This window comes from Cervus canadensis, chromosome 3 (genome assembly GCF_019320065.1).
Source record: "Cervus canadensis isolate Bull #8, Minnesota chromosome 3, ASM1932006v1, whole genome shotgun sequence".
Classification (NCBI taxonomy): Eukaryota; Metazoa; Chordata; class Mammalia; order Artiodactyla; family Cervidae; genus Cervus; species Cervus canadensis.
The window spans coordinates 15764316-15786769 of NC_057388.1; the positions used below are offsets into that span (position 1 = coordinate 15764316).

General features: G+C 36.5%; 1 pseudogene; it reads left to right on the plus strand.

The window, feature by feature from the left end:
• The first annotated feature begins 1847 nt into the window (after nt 1-1847).
• The window catches only part of LOC122438930, a 36964-nt pseudogene continuing 16357 nt past the window's right edge, over nt 1848-22454 (plus strand).

Consider the following 22454-nt stretch of genomic DNA (forward strand, 5'->3'; position numbering starts at 1 on the left):
TAAGTGGAAAAGCTGGTTCTCAAATTCATATGGAACTTATGAGTCCAAATAATCAAAATAATATTTATAAGTGACAAATCTGGAGGACTCACACTTCCCAGTTTTAAAATTTGTTACAAAGCTACAGCAACCAAAACAATGTTGTCGGGCATATGTCTATATACTGGTCTTTATAAGCAAACAGAGCAATGGAAGAGAATTGAGAGTCCAGAAATAAACGTCTTTGGCAGCTGTTTTTGATAAGAGTACCAAATCCATTGAATAAGCAAAGAAACTCTGCTTGTAACTTTAAATAAGCAAATGTGTTATACAAGTTGTAAACTTCTAATGGTCCTTGCTAATGCTGAAATATTTGGATGGTAATAAGCTTTTTCTCTATAGTTTCATTCTTGTATTTGGTGGATAGCATAAAGAATAATGAGATAAAAGGAGTTTTATTATTAAAATTCACTTGAGTGAAAAAAGATTCAATCAGCACTTATGATTATATATTGAAATTTTTAAAAAGTGTGCAAACAAATTGCAGAGGAATCTTTCTGCAGTATTTATGTTGAATACATTTAATATTCATCTGCTCTCCTTCCTTAACTCCCAGAATAAATATAAGTTCAAGCAAAATTTATCTGAAATAAATGGTGAACATGCTATCACATGAAGCATGGTACTTATTTCTGTTTCCAAAAATCACAATTTAATCAAACCCAATAATGACATAATTGAAAAATACTTGCTATTTGAAAATCAAAAAATAAAATTATTTATATAAATGGAGTTTAGGCAAGCATTAAGGAATAAATATAACCTTATGGATCTATTTTCAAGGATCAAAGTATCTAAACATTTATGAAAACAATACCAGAAATTGCACCTTTTTTAAGCTAACATTTCAAAACATGTTAGAGGCATATATAATATTTCTTTTTAAAATGGGACTTTTCTCTGAACAGTGAACTTTTAGAATAATTTTAAAATCTCATTTGTGGCTGTTGATCTTGAGATTGTTCTTATTAAAGATGAGACTCAAACAAGCTGACTTGGTCAGAAATTCTAATCTTGACATTCTGTTTTGGGTGCTGGTCTCTATACAGCATACTGAGCTAATTTAGAACAACAACGACAAAAGTAAGAGACACTTACTGTCAACATTACTTGACGTGTTTAGCACAACAGAATCTGAAATACAATTCTGCAAGCATTTTAACATTTATTGGAAGTTGATTCAATATTTGATTCATTTTGACTATCTCCTGGGACTGTGGAGAGGAGTAAGACAGCATTGATGTGATCCCGGCTGTCGCTGAGTTTATAACCTATGCAGAATTAATCATTGTAGGAGTAACAAATGCAGAATTAATCATTGTAAATAATTTTTTCAATAAATAATTAATGAAACATTTCATTACAATTGAAAGAAATGTAATGAAAAGTAGCGCACTGTACTAGGCAGGATAAAGATGGTGGGCTAAAAGAATGTGGAGCTCACCTCCCACCATGAATACATCAAAAATGCATCTACATGTGAAATGATTCTCATTGAAAACAGAAAACCAGCAGAAGGACTCGTATACAACCAAGGCCGTATGAAAGATAGACACATAATCAGATAGAAAGGGGAGGAAAGTGATTGGACCAGGACCTCCCAGTACCTCTGGGAGGGGACTGGGAGGAAAATGATGATTACATGGGTAGAGATTCACCCCGGGGAATGAGCACTTCAAGCTACAGGTTGGACCCAGACTTGGGGTCCTACAGAGAAGAAATGCTGCTTTGGCATTGGTTGGAGGGCTGCTGGGACAGATGGAAGGGCTGTGGGAAGCCTGGACTCTTCCTGGGAGGAACACACGTTTATGGATGGTCAGGCTAGTCCCAGAGGCAATGAGGAGAAGAGTGTGCCCTGCTGGCTGCTGGTTGTCCCCAGACCACCTGCTGCACACCCCAGCCTGAGCCAGACAAACATTCTGGCCCCACACACTCCACATCACAGCGTGGTACTGGATCTGCTGCAGTCCTGCCCAAGAAAAAGGCTCAGACGTGGGATACCGAGGCAACCAGGTCCCGAGGCGGAGCCTGGAGAAGGAGGCAGCAGTCATTGTTGGTACATAATCAAGGAGCACCTCGGACACTACCCGGATCCCTGATTGTAGTCATGCCTCCGCGGGGCATCATCGATGCATGCTGAGAGTCGGTGCACCTACAGTCAATTAAGCCATGACAAAGGAAGCAAGAATATATAATGGAGAAAAGACAGTCCCATTCGTAAGTGGTGCTGGGAAAACTGGACAGCTACATGAAAGACAGATTAGAACATTTCCTCACACCATATACCAAAACAAACAAAAAAACCCAACTTCTCAAAATGGTTTAAAGACTGAAATGTAAAACCTGAAACCATAAAACTCCTAGAAGACAAAATGAGCAGAATACTTATTGACATAATTTGTAGCAATTTTTTTTTTTTTTGGTATATGTCTCCCAAGGCAAAATAAAAGAGCAAAAATAAGCAAATGTGACCTAATTAAACTTAAAAACTTTTGCACAACAAAGGAAGCTATCAATAAAACTAAGATATAACCTAGAAAATAAGAGAAAATATTTGTAAATGATATAACTGACAGAGGTTGAAAGAAAAAGTGAAAGTGTTAGCTAAGTCGCGTCTGATTCTTGCGACCCCATGGAATGTAGCCTTCCAGTCTCCTTTGTCCATGGAATTCTCCAGGCAAGAATACTGCGGTGGGTTGCCATTTCCTCCTCTAAGGCATCTTCTCAACCCAGGAACTGAACCCAGGTCTCCTGCATTGCAGGGAGATTCTTCACCATCTGAGCCATCAGGGAAGCCCAACAAGGGGTTATTAACCAAATATATAAGCAGCTCATACAACTGAATCTCAAAAAATCCCAAACAACCCAATTTAAAAAATGGGCAATTTTAAGCTTATAGCCTACTTGTTTAATAACACAGAAAGAGTACCTGCTGCTTATTTAAACACTGCAGCAAAAACCTAGGGACTGACAGGTTGCAACTTTCTGTCCATCTGTGAACTGATCACAGTCAATTGGTTCTCGGTTTCCCTGTTAGGGAAACTCATACAACTGAGCCAGCTAGGATCAACTCATCTCAGACTCAGTTCAATTCAGTCACTCAGGTGTGTCTGACTCTTTGCAGACCCATGGACTGCAGCACGCCCGGCTTCCCTGTCCATTTCCAACTCCCAGAGCTTGCTGAAACTCATGCCCATCAAGTCAGTGATGCTACCCAACCATCTCATCCTCTGTCGTCCCCTTCTCCTCCTGTCTTCAATCTTTCCCAGCATCAGGGTCTTTTCCAATGAGTCAGTTCTTCGCATCAGGTGGTCAAAGTATTGGAGTTTCAGCTTTAGCATCAGTCCTTCCCATGAATATTCAGGATTGATTTCCTTTAGGATGGACTGGTTTGATCTCTTAGCAGTCCAAGGGACTTTCAAACGTCTTCTCCAACACCATAGTCCATCTCAGACTACAAAAGAAATTGGTTGATTTTCCAGAGGGAAAATGAAATGTTATCTAAAAATATAAACAAAACCAAATAAATACTGAAAAAGGGAAAAGGAAATAGATTGGCATAGCAGGTAGTTATCTCACTCAACTGCTCACCTTTTATGTAAATACATGGCACAGTGGTAAAGAATCTGCCTGCCAATGCAGGAGACACAAGAGATGCAGATTCGACCCCTGGATTGGGAAGATTCCTAGAGGAAGGAAACTACAATATTCTTGCCTGGGAAATCCCATGTACAGAGGAGCTTGGCTGGCTACAGTACATGGGTTCACGAAGAATCAGACATGACTAAGCATGTGCACACACATATGCAACTAACTACATATAAATGCAAATCTTGGGTCCAGTTTACAATTTAGGAGTAAACTAAATGGATGATATTGGTTTTAGATTTTCTAAGGTGGAATATTTCCATGAAAGGCTGCAATCACGTATTTTCTCTGTGTTTCCTCACACTGCTTAGCACAATTTTTTTTGCATTTAAGTTAACTTGATTTTATTTGCAAAGGCAGGTATAATTTCCACTGCCTGAATATTGTTGAATATTAAATTTGACCTTTAAATATTATGCCTATTGAGATAAAATGACACCATTTCATCTTTATATTCTGAAAGGATGATTTGAATATTTTTGAAGACATACAATACATTGCACAGTACAAAACATAAATGATTCAACAATAAAGTATATCTCCCTTTCACCTCTCTTCCTAGCCATAGATTTCAATTCATTGATGGAACGTGTATTGTCATATATTTTCATGGGTATATATGCATGTACTTTTTAAAACATAAATAATATTGTGTTACAGGACATGGACATATGGACTGGTAAACTTAAAATGGCTAGTATAAGTGGGTAGTTTCCATTAAGATTGGAATGTAAGTTAGTATCAGGGGACATAGAAAATTGTATGGTAGTCAATGGTGTAGAAGATTTGTTTTCAGAGAAATTATATATTTTTGAACACAGAATTAAGCTATCTACAGCTAGTATGTCAATCATGTGTAAACTGAAATGGAGAGGGGTAGATTTGGAGTTGGTGGGAATAGTGAGGAGGAAGGTACCATAGAAATGCAAGTAGGTGAGGTAGAAAGACCAAGATAATGACCCAGATATCTTAATAACCCAGATAACCACAATGGTGTGATCACTCACCTAAAGCCAGACATCCTGGAATGCAAAGTCAAGTGGGCCTTAGGAAGCATCATTATGAAGAAAGCTAGTGGAAGTGATAGAATTATAGTTGAGTGGTTTCAAAACCTGAAAGATAATGCTATTAAAGTGCTGCATTCAATATGCCAGCAAAATTGGAAAACTCAGCAGTGGCCACAGGACCGGAAAAGGTCAGTTTAATTCCAGTCCCAAAGAAAAACAATGCCAAAGAGTGTTCAAACTACCACACCATTGGAACATCTCACACGCTAGCAAAGTAATGCTCAAATTTCTCCAAGCCAGGCTTCAACAGTATGTGAACCGAGAACTTCTAGAAGTTCCAGCCAGATTTAGCAAAGGCAGAGGAACCAGAGATCAAATTGCCAACATCCACTGGATCATAGAAAATGCAAGAAAATTCAGAGAAACATCTATTTCTGCTTCATTGACTACCCCAAAGCCTTTGACTGTGTGGATCACAACAAACTGTGGATAATTCTTAGAGATGGGAATACCAGACCACCTGACCTGCCTTCTGAGAAATCTGTATGCAGGTCAAGAAGCAACAGTTAGAATGGACATGGAACAATAGACTGGATCCCAATTGGGAAAGGAGTATGTCAAGTCTGTTTATTGTCTCCCTGCTTATTTAATTTATATGCAGATTATATCATGCAAAATGCCAGACTGGATGAAGCGCTAGCTGGAATCAAGATTGCATGGGGAAATATCAATAACCTCAGGTATACAGACGACACCATCCTTATGGCAGAAAGTGAAGAATAACTAGGGAGCCTCTTGATGGAAATGAAAGAAGAGAGTGAAAAAGTTGGCTTAAACCTCAAAAGTCAGAAAATGAAGATCATGGCATCTGGCCTCATCACTTCATGGAAAATAGATGGGGAAACAACGGAAACAGTGACAGACTATTTTCTTGGGCTCCAAAATCACTGCACATGGTGACTGTAACCATGAAATTAAAAGATGCTTGTTCCTTGGAAGAAAAGCTATGACAAAAATAGACAGCATATTAAAAAGCAGAGATATTACTTTGCTGACAAAGGTCCATACAGTTAAAGCTATGGTTTTTACAGTAGTCATGTGTGGATATGAGAGTTGGATCATCAATAAAGCTGAGCACCAAAGAATTGATGCTTTTGTGCTGTGGTGTTGGAGAAGACTCTTGAGAGTCCCTTGGACCACAAGGAGATCAAAACAGTCAATCTTAAAGGAAATCAGTCCTGAATGTTCATTGCAAAGACTGATGATAAAGCTGAAACTCCAATAATTTGGCTACCTGATGCAAAGAACTGACTCATTGGAAAAGACCCTGATGCTGGGAAAGATTGAAGGCAGGAGGAGAAGGGGATGACAGAAGGTGAGATGGTTGGATGTCATCACTGACTTGATGGACATGAGTTTGAGCAAGCTTTGGGAGTTGGTGATAGACAGGGAAGCCTGGCGTGCTGCAGTCTATGAGGTCGCAGAGTCAGACACGGCTTAGTGACTGAACTTAACTCAGGTAGAGTGAGACTGCAGAAATGAAGAGTATGAGAGAAAGAGATATTTTAGATGTAAATAGTCAATAGAACTTGTCAACCAATTTGACAGAAGAAAAGGGACTCAAAACAAGTCTAAGGTTTTGACTATAGGACTATAGTACACCTGGGGTGAGTGTTATGATCAATGAAAACAGGAAACTTGGCCAAAGATTTGGCTTAGAGTAAATCCTCCAAGAAAGTTCAATATAGGGAACAATTAGATCAGAGAAGTATGAGAGACCAGGGAACCTATTAATAGCTACAGAGGACAACAAGAAAGAAAACCAAGAAATAACTGTTGATTTTGAAGAGAGAGTATGACTAAGGGCCTTTAAGAAACTCCTTTTGGCGCAGCAGTGAGAATGAAAGTCATGTGAGAAGATATGAGGTGTTTTGTTTTAGTGTTTGGTGTGGATGTTCATTCAATCTTGCCAGCCTTAATCCTTTGCTCACTAAATGTCTCTCCAATCTGCCCATCCCTCCCTCCTTCCTGGAACACTTTGTCCATGTTACGTCCACCAATGTCTCTCTACCTAACTGTTGCAAAAGCATCTCTGAATTCATTGTATGCAGAGCAGCTAAAGTGATCTTTCAAAGCACACTTATTTGATCTTGACATTATGTTGTTAAATATTCCTTAATATCATCCTTTCTCAAGATAAAGATAAATATATTAAGATCAATATCTTCAGTATTGTTCCTTTAGCCATGTGATATGTCCCCAGGCTCATTTAGCACTGCTCACTGCATCTGACTCCTGGCTATGGACTGTAGCCCACTAGGCTCCTCTGTCCATGGAATTTCCCAGGCAAGAACACTGGAGAAGGTTCGCTAAACACTACAATCCAGGTATCAGTTACACTGATTTCCTCTGAGTTTTTCAAAAATAGTAGTCAATTATCTACTGGATTGAAATATCTATGTAAATCCATGGCTGACACATGTCAATGTATGGCAAAAACCACTACAATATTGTGAAGTAATTAGCCTCCAACTAATAAAAATAAATGAAAACAAAAACAAAATACAAAAACAAAGAAATATCTATGGGCAGAAAGATTGATCAATTTCACTATTTTATTTTTGTCTCCCTCAACAGATGGAGCATAGTAAAGTAGTAGGTTTTCAATAAATGCTTGTGGAGAAAATACAGTTGACATGGTACATCGTGTCTTATGCTGATGATAGTGCCCAATATCGTAGAATAATAGTTTTAAAAGACATTCAAGGTCAGAAAGACCTACTTTCAAAGAGTTTTTATGAGCAGGAAGAAGTCTTTCTGGGTAATGCAAATGAACAGGAAAACTGCTGATTTTAGATATTTAAATCATAGAGCTGCTTGTTCAGGGACATGATTTAAATCATTATCTAAAGATATTTACTCTCTCATGGAGATTAACTAGTGAAACCACTAAGTATCTCATAATACCTCTTGACCCGCAGTGTTTATATTTAAATTTCCACATTAGTTCTGTTTATAATTTCTAGGGCAAACACTAGTCTCAGCAACCTGCATGGAATTTGGTATTGTTGTGTACATAAATGTACATTGTCATTGGAATAATTTCAAATGCTTGTTAATATTTATATTTCTAAAAACTTTAAAAGCTACAGATTTTAAATTAACACAAAAATATTGACTTTCTAGTAATCCAATTTATGTTAATTGCTTAATATTTTATATAGTTTCAATAGCAAAACCTTTCCCTTGTGTAGGTTGTTAGCCGTCCTTCACCTTTTCTGGCTGTACATGCTCCCCTCTGCTATGCCTGTGGGTTTGGGACTTCCTGGTGGCTTCTGCAATGCAGGAGACCTGGGTTCGATCCCTGGGTCAAGAGCATCCCCTAGAGAAGAACATGGTTACCCACTCCAGTATTCTTGCCTGGGAAATCCCATGAACAGAAGAGCCTGGTGGGCTATAGTCCATGGGGTCACAAAAAAGTCAGATACCACTGACTAACACTTTCACTTTTCTGGTCCACTGCAGCACCAATGGGAATGTAGGTTTTTTACATTTCTGCCAAGAAGAGCTGATTCTGTTTCTCTAACACTGCATGTTTCAGTGAATAGCACCTCCACTCTCTTGGTTAGGTGAATCAGAATCCTCCCTTTTCTTAATTCCCACATGCAGTCTACTGGCTCCAACAACCTCAAGAGCATGGCACTTGTGGGCACTGAGGGATATGATTTTCCCTTTTACTTCTCCTGACCTAGGGGTAATAACTAGTTTTCTGAGTATTAATGTTAATATCTGAACAGTTTCATTATATACAATTTATTTCCCAGCCTTTTCAACACTTTGATGCTATAGTAAATCCCCTGGTTGAATAGGCATAACAGAATGGACTATACTGGTTATTCTGCACTTTACCCTCCTTGGTATAGTACAGGAGGGGCTTTCTTTACTAGTGGTAAAGAATCTGCCTGCAATGTGGGAGACCCAGTTTCAATCCCTGGGTCTGGAAGATCCCCCCCTGGAGAAGAGAATGGCTACCCACTCCACTACTCTTGCCTAGAAATTCCATGGACAGAGGAGCCTGGTGGGCTACAGTCCATGAGGTCACAAAGAGTTGGACACGACTAAATGACTTTCCCCATCAGTTTTCATACTGCAGGGAGCTAGGAGTAAGATTAAACAGATCTCCTTGGCAGTAGGTTTCTGGTTAAATTCTTCTACTGGGAAGACCAAAAAGCTTGAAGAAAGGGAGAATCACTTTTTATTTGCTCCTGGTAGAGTCTCAGGGAATAATAATTGAGATAGGCAAGCACAGACACCTAGCTCTCTGTTGGGGCAGCTTCAGCAGCTCAACACAGGTGGTCACTGATCACACGGCAGCCATGAGCATGCTCTGTCTCCATGACGAGGTGTTAGAGGCTCTGCTCTGTCCAGAGTAGCAATATAAACGGACTTCTGCAGTTCCAGAGGTTGTTTAGCATTTTGGCTTCCTTTGTAGCATTCTTGGTGGTGGTTTCTTAGGCAGCTCACTAGCTGTCTTGGACTTCAGGTTAAATTAATTAAAAAAAAAAAAACAAAACATTCTAAAGTTTTCTGAGTATCCTAGTTTCCTTTTATTGTTTTCTAAGCCTTTTCATTACTTTTGTATTTAACTCCCTGTATTAAATGCACTTTGTTTGAAATAACTAGGATTGCTTGTTTTCTGTTTTTAAAGGGATGCTAACCAAATGCTATTCCCAATATTTAAAATCATATCATATATACATGATTATAAAGTTCATCTGGTTGATGAATGTGTCATTAGTTATTTTATATTATGTTATAGTAACATTATATCATATTATATGAATTACAATGTATTATATTGTATGGATAAGCTCCAATTCATTTACCCATGACAACTTTTAGATTGTTTCCAGTTTCTAAATATTATAAAAATTCTGCTACATGTATGTCTTTCAGCATACATATGCATAATATATATTATATATGTGTGTGTATATATATATATATGTATATATATGTTTCATTTGGACATACAGCTTGAATCAAAATACTGGGTCATGGATATTTGTATATTACTCAGTTGTGTCCAACTCTTTGTGATCTCATGGACTGTAGCCTACTAGGCTTCTCCATCCATGGGATTTTCGAGGCAACAGTACTGAAGTGGGTTGCCATTTCCTTTTCCAGGGGATCTTCCCGACCCAGGGGTCAAATCCAGGTCTCCTGCACTGCAGGCGGACACTTTACCCTCTGAGCCACCAGGGAATTTCATAGTGGATGTACCAATTTATATTTTCACTAAAAGCTTATGAGAGTTCCAGCTCTCCTCTTCTTTGCAACACTTGGTATTCTATTATCTACAAAAACAACATTCATTTTCCTTAGAAATTAGCCATTTAGGTAAGACTAGGTGGGGCAAATTGTCTTTGCTCCATTCAGAATTACCTGGGCCAACCTGAGTGCTGATGACTGAAATTATCTGATACTTTACATATATGCTTGGAGACTGATGCTAGGATCCTATTGGCTGAAATTTCAAGTGGAAATATGACAGAAACACAAATATAGGGACATATAGGGACACTGTATGTGGCTTCCCCATGGCATGATGCCTGGATTTCTGGGGAAAGCACCTAGAGAAAATACACTGAGATGAGAAAGAGAAACCAATAAAAACTGTATCAGCTGTTATGACCTAGACTCAGATCTCCAACAGTTTCAATTTCACTGTTTATTATTTATTAGAAGTGAATTACCAAACGTAGAGATTATAGCATTCATAGTTATATGAGTATATTTTAAGCACTTTTATCTCTCCTACGATAGTTATAAATATCTCTAACAATTTCTTTTCACTCCTACCTTTATGCTTTGGTTTTGGTGTTTTCGTGCGTCTTGTTCTCTCATATATTTGCTGCTGCTGCTGTGCTTAAGTCACTTGGTCGTGTCCGACTCTCTGTGACCCCATGGACTGTAGCCCACCAGGCTCCTCTGTCCATGGGGATTCTCCAGCCCAGAATACTGGAGTGGGTTGCCATTTCCTTCTCCAGGAGATCTCCCTGACCCCTACATATATTTGAAATAGTGACAAATCATTATTATTGTTTTAAACAGTCAAAATTTATGTAGATTTATATGGAAATGTCTCTTTTTGGCAGCCTTTATTTATTTGTACACTATAATACCTTTTTCTAAAATTGCATTTCTTTTCCCTACAAAGCTGTTTGGAGGTTTTTTTTTTTTTTCTCTCTCATATGAATTTCAACTAAATAAACTTTCTCAATTTTTTTTAATGGAAAAAAGTTTTATGTTAAAACTGTTGATTCATTTCAAAAGGATATTTTTATTGAATAAAAATCTTAGGTTGACATTTATTTCCTTTCTGTCCTTTAAATCTCTCATCCATAGTCTTTTGGCTTTCAATGTTTTCTTTAAAGATCCAGCTGTTCTTCTCACTGTTAGCCCTTTGACAATGATCCCTTCCTTCTTCATTTGCCTCTCTCATTTTTCTCTTAGTCACTGGGTTATAGCAGTTTTACCATGATGTATGTACCTGAGTATAACTTTTTTTTAATACTGATCATGTTTGGAATTCAAAGAATGTTTGTTATGTGTGACAAGTTATGATTCATCATTTTGGTCAATACTTAGAATTTTGACCAATACCTACTTTAATATTCTGCCTCTTATTCTCTCTTACTACATTTTGTACTCCAATTAGTACCAATATGGGCTTCCCTGGTAGCTCAGAGGATAAAGCGTCTGCCTGCAATGTGGGAGACTCGGGTTCGATCCCTGGGTTGGGAAGATCCCCAGAGAAGGAAATGGCAACCCACTCCAGTATTCTTGCCTGGAGAATCCCATGGACACAGGAGCCTGGTGGTCTACAGTCCATGGGGTCACAAAGAGTTGGACACAACTGAGCGACTTCACTTTCTTTCTTTCTTCTTTCTTAGTATCAATATACTTATATTTTTCTTTTTGAAATTTTCATCTCATTTTTTAATTTTCAAAATAACTTTTATTATATCCAATATATCTCTTTCACTTCTATATTTTCCATTTCTTTATTCATGTATTTGCTTCAATTTAGATACTTTTCTACTCACCATCTTTTCAATTACCTAATTCTTCTGCTGTGTCTAGTCTGCTCTTGAATACATTAGTTATTATGTATTTATTTTTCAAATTTTCAGTTTTTATTTAATTACTTTCTATGAATTCCAGCTTGTTATTCACATTTTATTTGTGTTTTTTTAATGTTATGGGACAAATTAATATAGTTATTTTAAGTGTTACCTTCTAAACTGTTAGGCAAAGTGCCCATTAACACAATGAAGTCTATAGGTAGTCATAGGGGATGGTTGAGTATTATATAGGTTTCCCAGTGTTTATTATTATGATCATGATAAAGTCAATATTCATAATAAAATTATGTTCTCTGATAACTGCAATATTTGGATTATCTAAGAGTCTCATGTTAGTATGTGTTTGTATTTTATTTTTTTGACTTCTAGTTTCTTGATTATTTTCCTGTCTCAACTTATAATTTTGAATAAATGCTTAATGTTTTATACAAAAAATTTTCAGGGCATGTGAATCGTGGTTCTGTCAGTTCTCACTATTTCTGATAACTGTGTTCAATAGAGTCACTGAATTAGTGAACACTGAACCAATGTTCTTAGGGGAAATACAAAACTAGGTTCCTGGGGGCCTCTGTCACAATACTCTCAAGATACTAAAGGTACACGGATGTGTGTATGCTAAGTCACTTCAGTCTTGTCCAACTCTGAGAATCTACAGACTGTAGCCCGCTAGGCTCCTCTGTCCATGGGATTCTCCAGGCAAGAATACTGGAGTGGGTTGCCCTTTCTTCCTCCAAGGGATCTTCCAAACCCAGAGATAGAACTAGCATCTCTTATGCCTCCTTCATTGGCAGGTGGATTCTTTATATAATATTGTTTTATGTGTGTTTCTGTTAAAGAGAACAATATTCAATATACATAGTTGATTCGTTAACATTGAACTCACAGCCAACGGCACAGTATTCATGTGTGTGTACTCAATCATGCCCAACTCTTTGAGACTCTATGGACTGTAGCCTACCAGGTTCCTCTGTCCATGGAATTTTCCTGGCAAGAATACTGGAGTGGGTTGCAATTTTCTACTCCAGAGGATCTTCCCAATCCATGGATTGAACCTTCGTTTCTTACGTCTCTTGCATTGTCAGACGGATTCTTTACCGCTGCGCCACCCGGGAATAACAGTGTAACTCATGCCTACGTGTAGCTTATCTAACGTGCAGTTCTTCCATCAGGCAAATATAGCCTGTTTACACTTAGAAGCACTAGACAGCACTCAGCTATGTGCTTTGGGGGTCATTTTAAAAAAGAAATCACAGGAAACAAAAAATCACAAAGACATTTTCACAGAAAGGAAGTTTGTCTGTAATTTGAGAGCTGAAGCAAGAAATCAGAGTATTACCTTGCTTGACTCCAGTTGAGAATATAGGTGTTGGGCAATGTAAAAGTTTTACCACTCTGTGCACGTCCACAAATGATTGTGAAAACACTTAAGCATAAGCACTGGTTTTGTGGGGGGATACAAATAAATTTTAATGAATACGCAAATTTACAAGTAGGAAATCCTTGGGTAATGAGGATTAAGTATGCCTGTCTAGGATAGCATTTAATTTTCCTCTTGTAATAAAATTGTCTTTGTCCAACAAGTGATTGAAATAATTTTAAGATCTCAGAAGCATTTAGAAATGTTCTCCTTCTTTGCTGGACGTCAAACTCAATTTTTGTCTCATTAACACCATAATATTTTCCAAATCTCATTTTATCCTCATAGCAGCTGCCTTTTAAATACTTACTTTGTGCATGTACAGTTGAGGAAACCCAAACTCCTTGAGGGAGACTGTGTAAAATAATGGACTCATCTTTATTGCTTCCATATCTCAGGAGCATCTTAGCTCGTACCCTCTTGCTTCATTGGAGCCTCAAACTCCACTTTGACTTCCTTACTCAGTAAGACTGCTGCACCCTCCAAGCCACAACTTTCTGTTTGAATGCTATGCCCTGTGAGTAATTAGAAACAAACAAACAAACAAACAAACAGTGTCCAGAGGAAAAAAGCAGTGGTGAATAGAGAGCCCTCTTCAATACAATTTTTTTTTTTTTCTGTCTAGGACCTTTGTCTCTCAAATCCTGAGCACCACAGTCGCTTTTCTATGCTTTGAAAAGATTTTTTTTTTTTTTTTTTTTTGTATTTTTGAAGTTTACCTTTGCTCTTTTTATTTATGTTTGACTGTGCTGTGTCTTCATTGCTGCATGTGGATTTCTCTAGTTGTGTCGAGCGGGAACGCTCTTTGTGTTGTGTGGTCTTCTCATTGCAGGGCCTCTCCTGCTGAGGAGCACAGGCTCCACGCCTGCGGTTTCCGTAGATGTGGTGCACAGACTCAGTTGCTCCGTGGCATGTGGAATCTTCCTGGACCAGGGATCGAACCTCTGTCCCCTGCATTGGCAGGCAGACTTTCAACCACTGGGCCACCTAGGAAGTCCCTACCTTTACTCTTAAGAGAAGGCTAGTCTGATACAAGTTATCCCATTTTGGCTGATAGAGCAAGTCTGATGTATTATTTATTACAATAGTGAATAGACATGCAATTTACTTACCAACTGGTTTAGTGATTATTATTGAAACATCTGTTTTAACACCTCCTACAAGCCAAGCATTTCGGATGTAGCGTTGAATAAAGTGCATAGAATGATTTTTCTCAGGGAACTTAGTATCTAATGAAGAATATAGAAAAGTTTAAAAGAGTAATGTGTTATAAGGGTGATAAGAGCAAAGATTCATTGTGCTGTAGGAATAGATATGAGGCACACTACACTTACTGGGACTTTTGAATTCAGAGAAGAATTAATAAAAGAGAGGGCATTTAGGTATAATCCCAAAGACTGAATAGAATTTCAGTAGGAAATAGAGGGCTTTGGAAGAAAGGGGAAAGAGAAATTTTAGCAATGAAGAAAATTATTAAATATCATAGAAGAAAGGACTGACCTTTAAAAGAACTAAAGTGAAAAATATGACAATAGAAAGACAATAGATGAAGCTAAAGAGGAAAAAGATAATAATATTTCATAAGAAGACTATAAGTTCTTTTAAGAAAGCTGACCTTTATCCTAAGATCAAAACAATTCATTTAGAAGTATAGCATGAGCAGTAGTATCAAATTTGCATTAAAAATAATCATGCTGGTTATACCATTAACAGTATATTGAAAGAGATAAGATTAAAGGTAGAAGATAGGATAGGAGCCTATAAGAATGACACAGATGAGTGGAAACATTGGATTAAAGTATTTATTTTACACAAAAATACAAAATAGTGTATTTTATTGCAAAGTAAAATAGTGTGTTTTTGCTACAAACATACAAACAAGCCAGGCGTGCATGTATATATAGTTTATGAGTCTTCCTGCTCTCAACTGTACTCCCCGAAATTTTCTATAACTATTATCAATAGCTTGGTGAATATCATGCCATAATTTTCTAAAACATGTTTATGTTCATATACAAAAGACAATCTTACAATGTTATTTTTCCCATTTATGGAAGATAACCATTTATGAAATATGACCTCTTTATAGCCATTGTTCCTGTACATGAGATAATGAAAAATTCCTTAAAACATAATGGTTCAGAGACTAATAGGAGGGGATGAAAAAGCAGCCTGGGGAGGAAAGAGTCTGTGTATAAGAGAGAGAAGGAGAGATAAGCAGAGAGAGAAAATGAAGGAAAGAGAATGAGGAAAAAGAGAGAGAGATTGGAGACGAGGATGAGGGGGTGAAGACAAACGGCAAGTAAGAGAATTGAGTAAGAAGACAGAAATGTCCCATGAGGGTTATTAAATTATTTTTCTACACTGCATACATTGTTTTCCCTTCTTTTTCTCTACAATACTGTAAGTAAAAAGTTATCTAAAGCTTTAGGAAATAAATATCATTTGGAGGGGAAAGTTAAAAGTTTCAGATCTTGTCTCAACCTTGACTGAGATAAACACTGAATACGCAAAACACAACCCCACATTTCAATATCTACCTATTTATTCTGTTCTGAACATCTATATCTGTATACACAATATCTATAATTTATGCACACAAATATATGCAATCATAAATATGCAAGTATATATGTGTAGTTATATGAATACATAACTTAGTCACATTATACGCTTAGCTGTGCAATTTGCATTTTTCACCATACATGATAGTCATCTACATCCCTACATATATCAATTTAATGGAGTTTTTCAAAGGAGTTCTTATGATTACATAGCATTGCCCTAATCAATTTAGCCAACTGTCTTTTGCTGACTATTTAGGTTCTTTATTAAAATAATCTCTAATCACTGTCGTCAAAACTTACTGTTAGAGAAAAATCTTTTTGTATATTCATGTTATTTTGTAAAGTTTGCATGTGTGGCAGATATCATAAAATATTGTCACATTTGCCTGCAAAGTTTTTATGTGCTATGAATTTGATATTTAGAAAATCTTTACCTATCGTGTTCCCAGAAGAGGCATTTGAGAGTGCCAAACTTCTAGAGTGAATATTTTGCTTTCAGTAAAAAAAAAAAAAAAAAATGCCACAGCCATGAAAACATTTCCTTCTGGAGGCAGTAAAAGTTGCTTCAGAGGCAATTTGTACTGCCTGCTTTCTTTCCTGGTTGCTATATCTTTTTCTCAGTTGGAACATTTTGTTAAGACTTCTCTTCAGCAATCTTATTGCTGGGTTAGTTTTTACACTTCTTACCTAGCTGGTATGACAAGACATTCTACTGTAGGCTTTGCATGTTCCTGATTCTCTATTCACTTAACATTTTAGTTTTTCTTGGCTTACCCAATTTCAACAGCTTCTTGGCTAACCAAGAAGAATATCACTTTTGACTAATGACCTGGATTTCACATCTTGACTAAAACCAGTTTATCATTCTGGTAAAATTCCTCTCAAGGGTGAACTTACTTTATTGGAATAACATTTCAGAATTAGCCTATGAATTTTATATTTTCAATCATACTCAATAAAACTCACTCAGTATCAAAAGATAAAGAGGTGAATTGTAATTACAAAAGTAACATCATTTCTCTAAACTGTTAGTCATAAAGTATTTATGTGAATCACATATTGTATCAAGCTGGCAAATTACTATTAAATATTTAAGACCTAACCACCTGCACATAATTTTCTTACTATATGTGTGAGGGTTTACAAATATGTAGCTTAAGTATACAACTTTTTATCTAAAGAATTACCTATTTTTAAGATAATTTAAAATTTGATCCTTAAGGACTATATCAGATAGTGCATGCAAACTCAATTGTGTCCAACTCTTTTTGCGACCCCATAGACTGTACCCGCCAGGCTCCTCTGTTCATGGAACTTCTGAGACAAGAATACTGGAGCAGGTGGCCATTTCCTTCTTGGGGGATCTTCGGACCCAGGGATAGAACCAATGTCTCCTGGGTCTCCTGCATTGGCAGGCAGATTCTTTTACCACTAGCGCCATGTTGGAAGCCCACGATAGTGGTTCATACTCATTACTGAAGTGAAGTGAAGTCGCTCAGTCGTGTCTGAGTCTTCGCGACCCCTTGGACTGTAGCCTACAAGGCTCCTCTGCCCATGGAATTTTCCAGGCAAGAGTAGTGGAGTGGGTTGCCATTGCCTTCTCCTGCAGACGCTTTATCATTTGAGCCACTGGGGAAGTCTCTACTCATTATTAAACACAGATAATTTTTAGTGAATGTGTTCATTATTGGAATTTTTTGTGTTTGACATTATATATTTGGTAATCTATTATTTTCAGAGCCAGTATATTGTAACACTCTTTTATTTAAAAAAAATGCACTGCCCTAATTATATAGTTTATTTATTTATGAAACATTAAGTTTATAAAAAAGTGAGTTGTAGTAAGAATATGCAGTAGCTTCTACTGGGAAGTCATCGGTTGTTGGGAAGTGGAAACCTCTTGATGTTACAAGTCATTTTTCTTTAGCGTACACTCATGGTCTTCTGAAGGAAATGATATGGGACATATGAGGATGTAAGTCATTTGAGTCGGTGTTAAATATTAAAAGGTTATTGATGCTTATAAGCTATAATCAAAAATTATGACTGGAAATTATATCAGAATTAATTTATACAATTTTACAATTAACAGATGCAAATGAGCTTAATAACAATGTCATTTAACATTTGAATTCTTTCACAATCAACATTAAAATATATTGACTGTATTGATCAGGACAAGAAATTTTATGTTACAAGATTTACCATAGAGAATTTTCCCTAATGATGAGAAACCTTGAATGTCTACAAGCAATCTCCCTTGTTCACTACTATGTCTAGAGCACCTCCACAATACTTAGTCACAGCAGGTATTTAATTATAAATGAGTACAGTGAGCTGGTACAAAAGAGTGAATCACTCCCACAGTCATTCTTTAATAGTTATTGTTATTTCTGTTTTTCAAGAGAAAAAATATAAGTAGCATTTGCAAATTATAATTTATCAGATTCCCACTTAAGTAAAAATGACAGCTCTCCTAGCATAAATATGATTAGCTGAAAGAGTTGTTGTTTAGTCGCTAAGGCATGTCACTGTTTTGCGACCCCATGGACTGTAAACTGCCAGGCTCCTCTGTCCATGGAGTTTCCCAGGCAAGAATACTGGAGTGGGTTGCCATTTTCTTCTTCAGGGGATCTTCCCAATACAGGGATCAAATACATGTCTCTTTCACTGCAGGTGGATTTTTTATCACTGAACCACCCGGGAAGCCCTAGCTGAAGGAGTAGGTAATGCATATTGCTTGCTTACTACATTCAAGGAAGTATTCTGTTTTTGCAAAAATCTTCATGTCAACTGTAAGACAGATACTATGATTCCCTCCAATTTATAATTTATGAGTTAGTATTTTAAATACTCTATCTAAATATATGTTATACAGAGCATACTTTTTGGAAAGAATGATGACTTTCCCATTAAGATGATATGCAGTTGTTATTATTAAAAAAAAAAAAAAGATAGTCCAAATCATGAAATGGAAAAAAGATTTTTAAAAGTATTTGAAATAAAATCATTTGTTAACAACTGGGTAACATTGTTCCAGATATCTCTATGAAAGTATAAAAGCTTATAAATACAACTAATTTGAAACCCTGGGATTGCATTATACCTGATTTCAGTGTAAGCCACTAAATAAATGTATTTAAAAAGTGAAAATAAGATCAAATTAGAGTTGCTTAATTTATGATAAATATTCCTCTGTAATATACAAGTATCTAAAGAATTTTATCAACTTATAAAAGAATACCATGAAGACACTTAAAGTTATAGATTCATTGTTGTGTTTCTCTTAATATTTAAGCTGTAGTGTGTATTGAATTCTTGATAAAACAAAAGAATATTATCTCACTTAAATTTATTTCTCTTCTTTCTTCTATTTCTTTCTTCTTTTTTCTAATTTTTCTATCTCTATATTATTTAATTATGCTATTATTTTTCTATTTTCAAGGTACATGCTGCTTACTTACAGGTATGAAACCTTAATTCTCTCCTTTATTATTAGCTTTATAGTTCTAAAATCTGTTCATCACAACATATCCATTCTATGATTCTTCAATTTGATTAACATTCTAGTTTAACATAAAATATAATTTTCATATATATTATATTCCCAGTGTCCCAACTTGCTAAATAATGCCTATTGGTTATTGTATTTTTGAAAGACAAATTGCCTATATGTAAAGGATATGCCACCATCCTTTCTGTAAAAATTATTTTAAGACATTACTCTACTATATTCCCAAGTTGAATGATATTATGAAGGAGCTAAAAATATTAAAAACATATGTTTATATAATGTGCTATATCGTTTAAGAATTCAATTTCAACTTTAGTTTCAGAGATGTTGTTCAATTATGCTTTACATTAGTTTGGACCATTTATTCTATATTCTTATATTTTTTCCCAGAGTAATCCTTTATATACTTTTTCTTGTAATTAAAATATATCTTTGTAATAGTTTTTCATAGTTTTATACTTTTATATGATATCAGTTCAGTTGCTCAGTCATGTCTGACCTGTGACCCAATGGACTGCAGCACGCCAGGCCTCCTTGTCCATCACCAGCTCCCTGGGTTCACTCAAACTCTTGTCCACTGAGTCGGTGATGCAATCCAACCATCTCATCCCCTGTTGTTCCCATCTCCTCCTGCCTTCACTCTTTCCCAGCATCAAAGTCTTTTGAAATGAGGCAGTTCTTCACATCATGGGCCGAAGTATTGGTGTTTCAGCTTTAGCATCAGTCCTTCCAATGAATATTCAGTACTGATGGACTGTTTTGATCACCTTGCTGCCCAAGGGACACTTAAGAGTCTTCTCCAACACCACAGTTCAAAAGCATCAATTCTTCAGCACTCAACTTTCTTTATAGTCCAACTCTCACATCCATACATGACGACTGGAAAAAACATAGCTTTGACTAGATGGACCTTTGTTGGCAAAGTAATGTCTCCGCTTTTTAATATGCTGTGTATGTTGGTCATAACTTTTCTTCCAAGGAGCAAGCGTCTTGTAATTTCATGGCTGCAGCCACCATCTGCAGTGATTTTGGAGTCCTCCCAAATAAAGTCTCTTACTGTTTCTTCATCTATTTGTCATGAAGTGATGGAACCAGATGCCATGATCTTTGTTTTCTGAACGTTGAGTTTTAAGCCAACTTTTTCACTCTCCTCTTTCACTTATTCATCAAGAGGTTCTTTAGTTCTTCTTCACTTTCTGCCACAAGGGTGGTGTCATCTGCATATCTGAGGTTATTGATAATTTTCCTGGCAATCTTGATTCCAGCTTGTGCTTCATCCAGCCCAGCATTTCTCATGATGTACTCTACACATAAGTTAAATAAGCAGGGTGACAATAGACAGCCTTGACGTACTCCTTTCCCTATTTGGAACCAGTCTGTTGTTCCATGTCCAGTTCTAACTGTTGCTTCCTGTCTTGTATACAGATTTCTCAGGAGGCAGGTCAGGTGGTCTTGTAGTCCCAATTCTTTTAGAATTTTCCACAGGTTGTGGTGATCCACACAGTCAGAAGCATTGGCATAGTCAATAAAGCAGAAATAGATGCTTTTCTGGAACTCTCTTATTTTATCGATGATCCAACGGATGTTGGAAATTTGATCTCTGATTCCTCTGCCTTTTCTAAATCCAGCTTGACCATCTGGAAGTTCACGGTTCACATACTATTTAAGCCTGACTTGGAAAATTTTGAGCATGACTTTGCTAGTGTGTGAGATGAGTGCAATTGTGTGGTTGTTTGAACATTGTTTGGCATTGCCTTTCTTTGCAATTGTAATGAAAAATGACCTTTTCCAGTCCTGTGGCCACTGCTGAGTTTTCCAAATTTGCTGGCATATTGAGTGCAGCACTTTCAAGGGATCATCTTTTAGGATTTGACATAACTCAACTGGAATTGTATCACCTCCACTAGCTTTGTTCGTAGTGATGCTTCCTAGGGCCCAGTTGACTTCACATTCCAGGATTTTTATGATATAGAATTAGATAATACCATATATCAACCCTGGGATCGAATCCATGTCTCCCACATTGCAGGTGGATTCTTTACCCCTGGGCCACCAAGGAAGCCCAAGAATACAGAAGTGGGTAGCCTGTCCATTCTCCAGGGGAACTTCCCATCCCAGGAATCAAACTTGGGTCTCCTGCATTGTAGGCAGATCCTTTACCAGCTAAGTTACCTGGGAAACTCCCACATAAATTTAAATATAATAAATAGATGAAAGTTTTTAGATGGACTTGAATAATTTTTTAATAATGTCAGTATTCCTACATGAATAGATTATTGTTGGCTGGGTAAATACTTTTTGTATATTAAGAGTAACATATAGGATCTTAATGGCATAAACAAGCTGAAAGCTGTGTTGTATCTTGTATTTTGTCTTGTTTTCTTGCATGGTTTCTCTTTTTATTAATTCATATCTTTTAAAAATGATGATAAATCTCTAGTTGGTCCATTTTAGCTATTAACTTTTCCAAAGCTTCTTTCTATTCGGCATGATTTGAAAGTTAGAAGAAAATCTTAGAACTCTGGGCCATCTTGATGATCCAGGCTTATTTTTGCACTATTTCTATAGCATCAAATCTTCCACCTTTTACTTCCAATGATCTAAACAATGGATTATTTTATAGCCTTTTAGTTAAGTGATGCTTGTTTTCTCATTCCTTTGCCATAAATCTTTGTAAATATATTTATTATCCAGTTATCTCTAGCAAATCCCAATTTTACTAGTATTTCCAGTCTCAGTGCATCTCAATTTATATGAGATTAAACTTTCTAGAGCTGCCTTGATTTCTGTTCTTTATTATAACTGAATGCTAAACTTCAATTCTGTGAACTGCTAAGTATCCTAAATTGTTTTTTTTTTCTTTTACTTTTTTAAGGGGTTTATTTTTATTGCTTGCAACTAAATAGCCACTTATAAATAAGAAAATAAAAAAATTCTCCTATCTGATCCCTGGCCAAGAAACAAACAAACAAAAAAACCTGGATGTTTACAAAGTTATGCTCAGCATGAATTATCTGTGATCGTTTTATAAATCTTCTAAACTTGATCTTTACTGGTTTTCAAAGTATTCTCAGAATGAAACTTTTTCTCATAGTAATCTTTTAGTAATAAGTA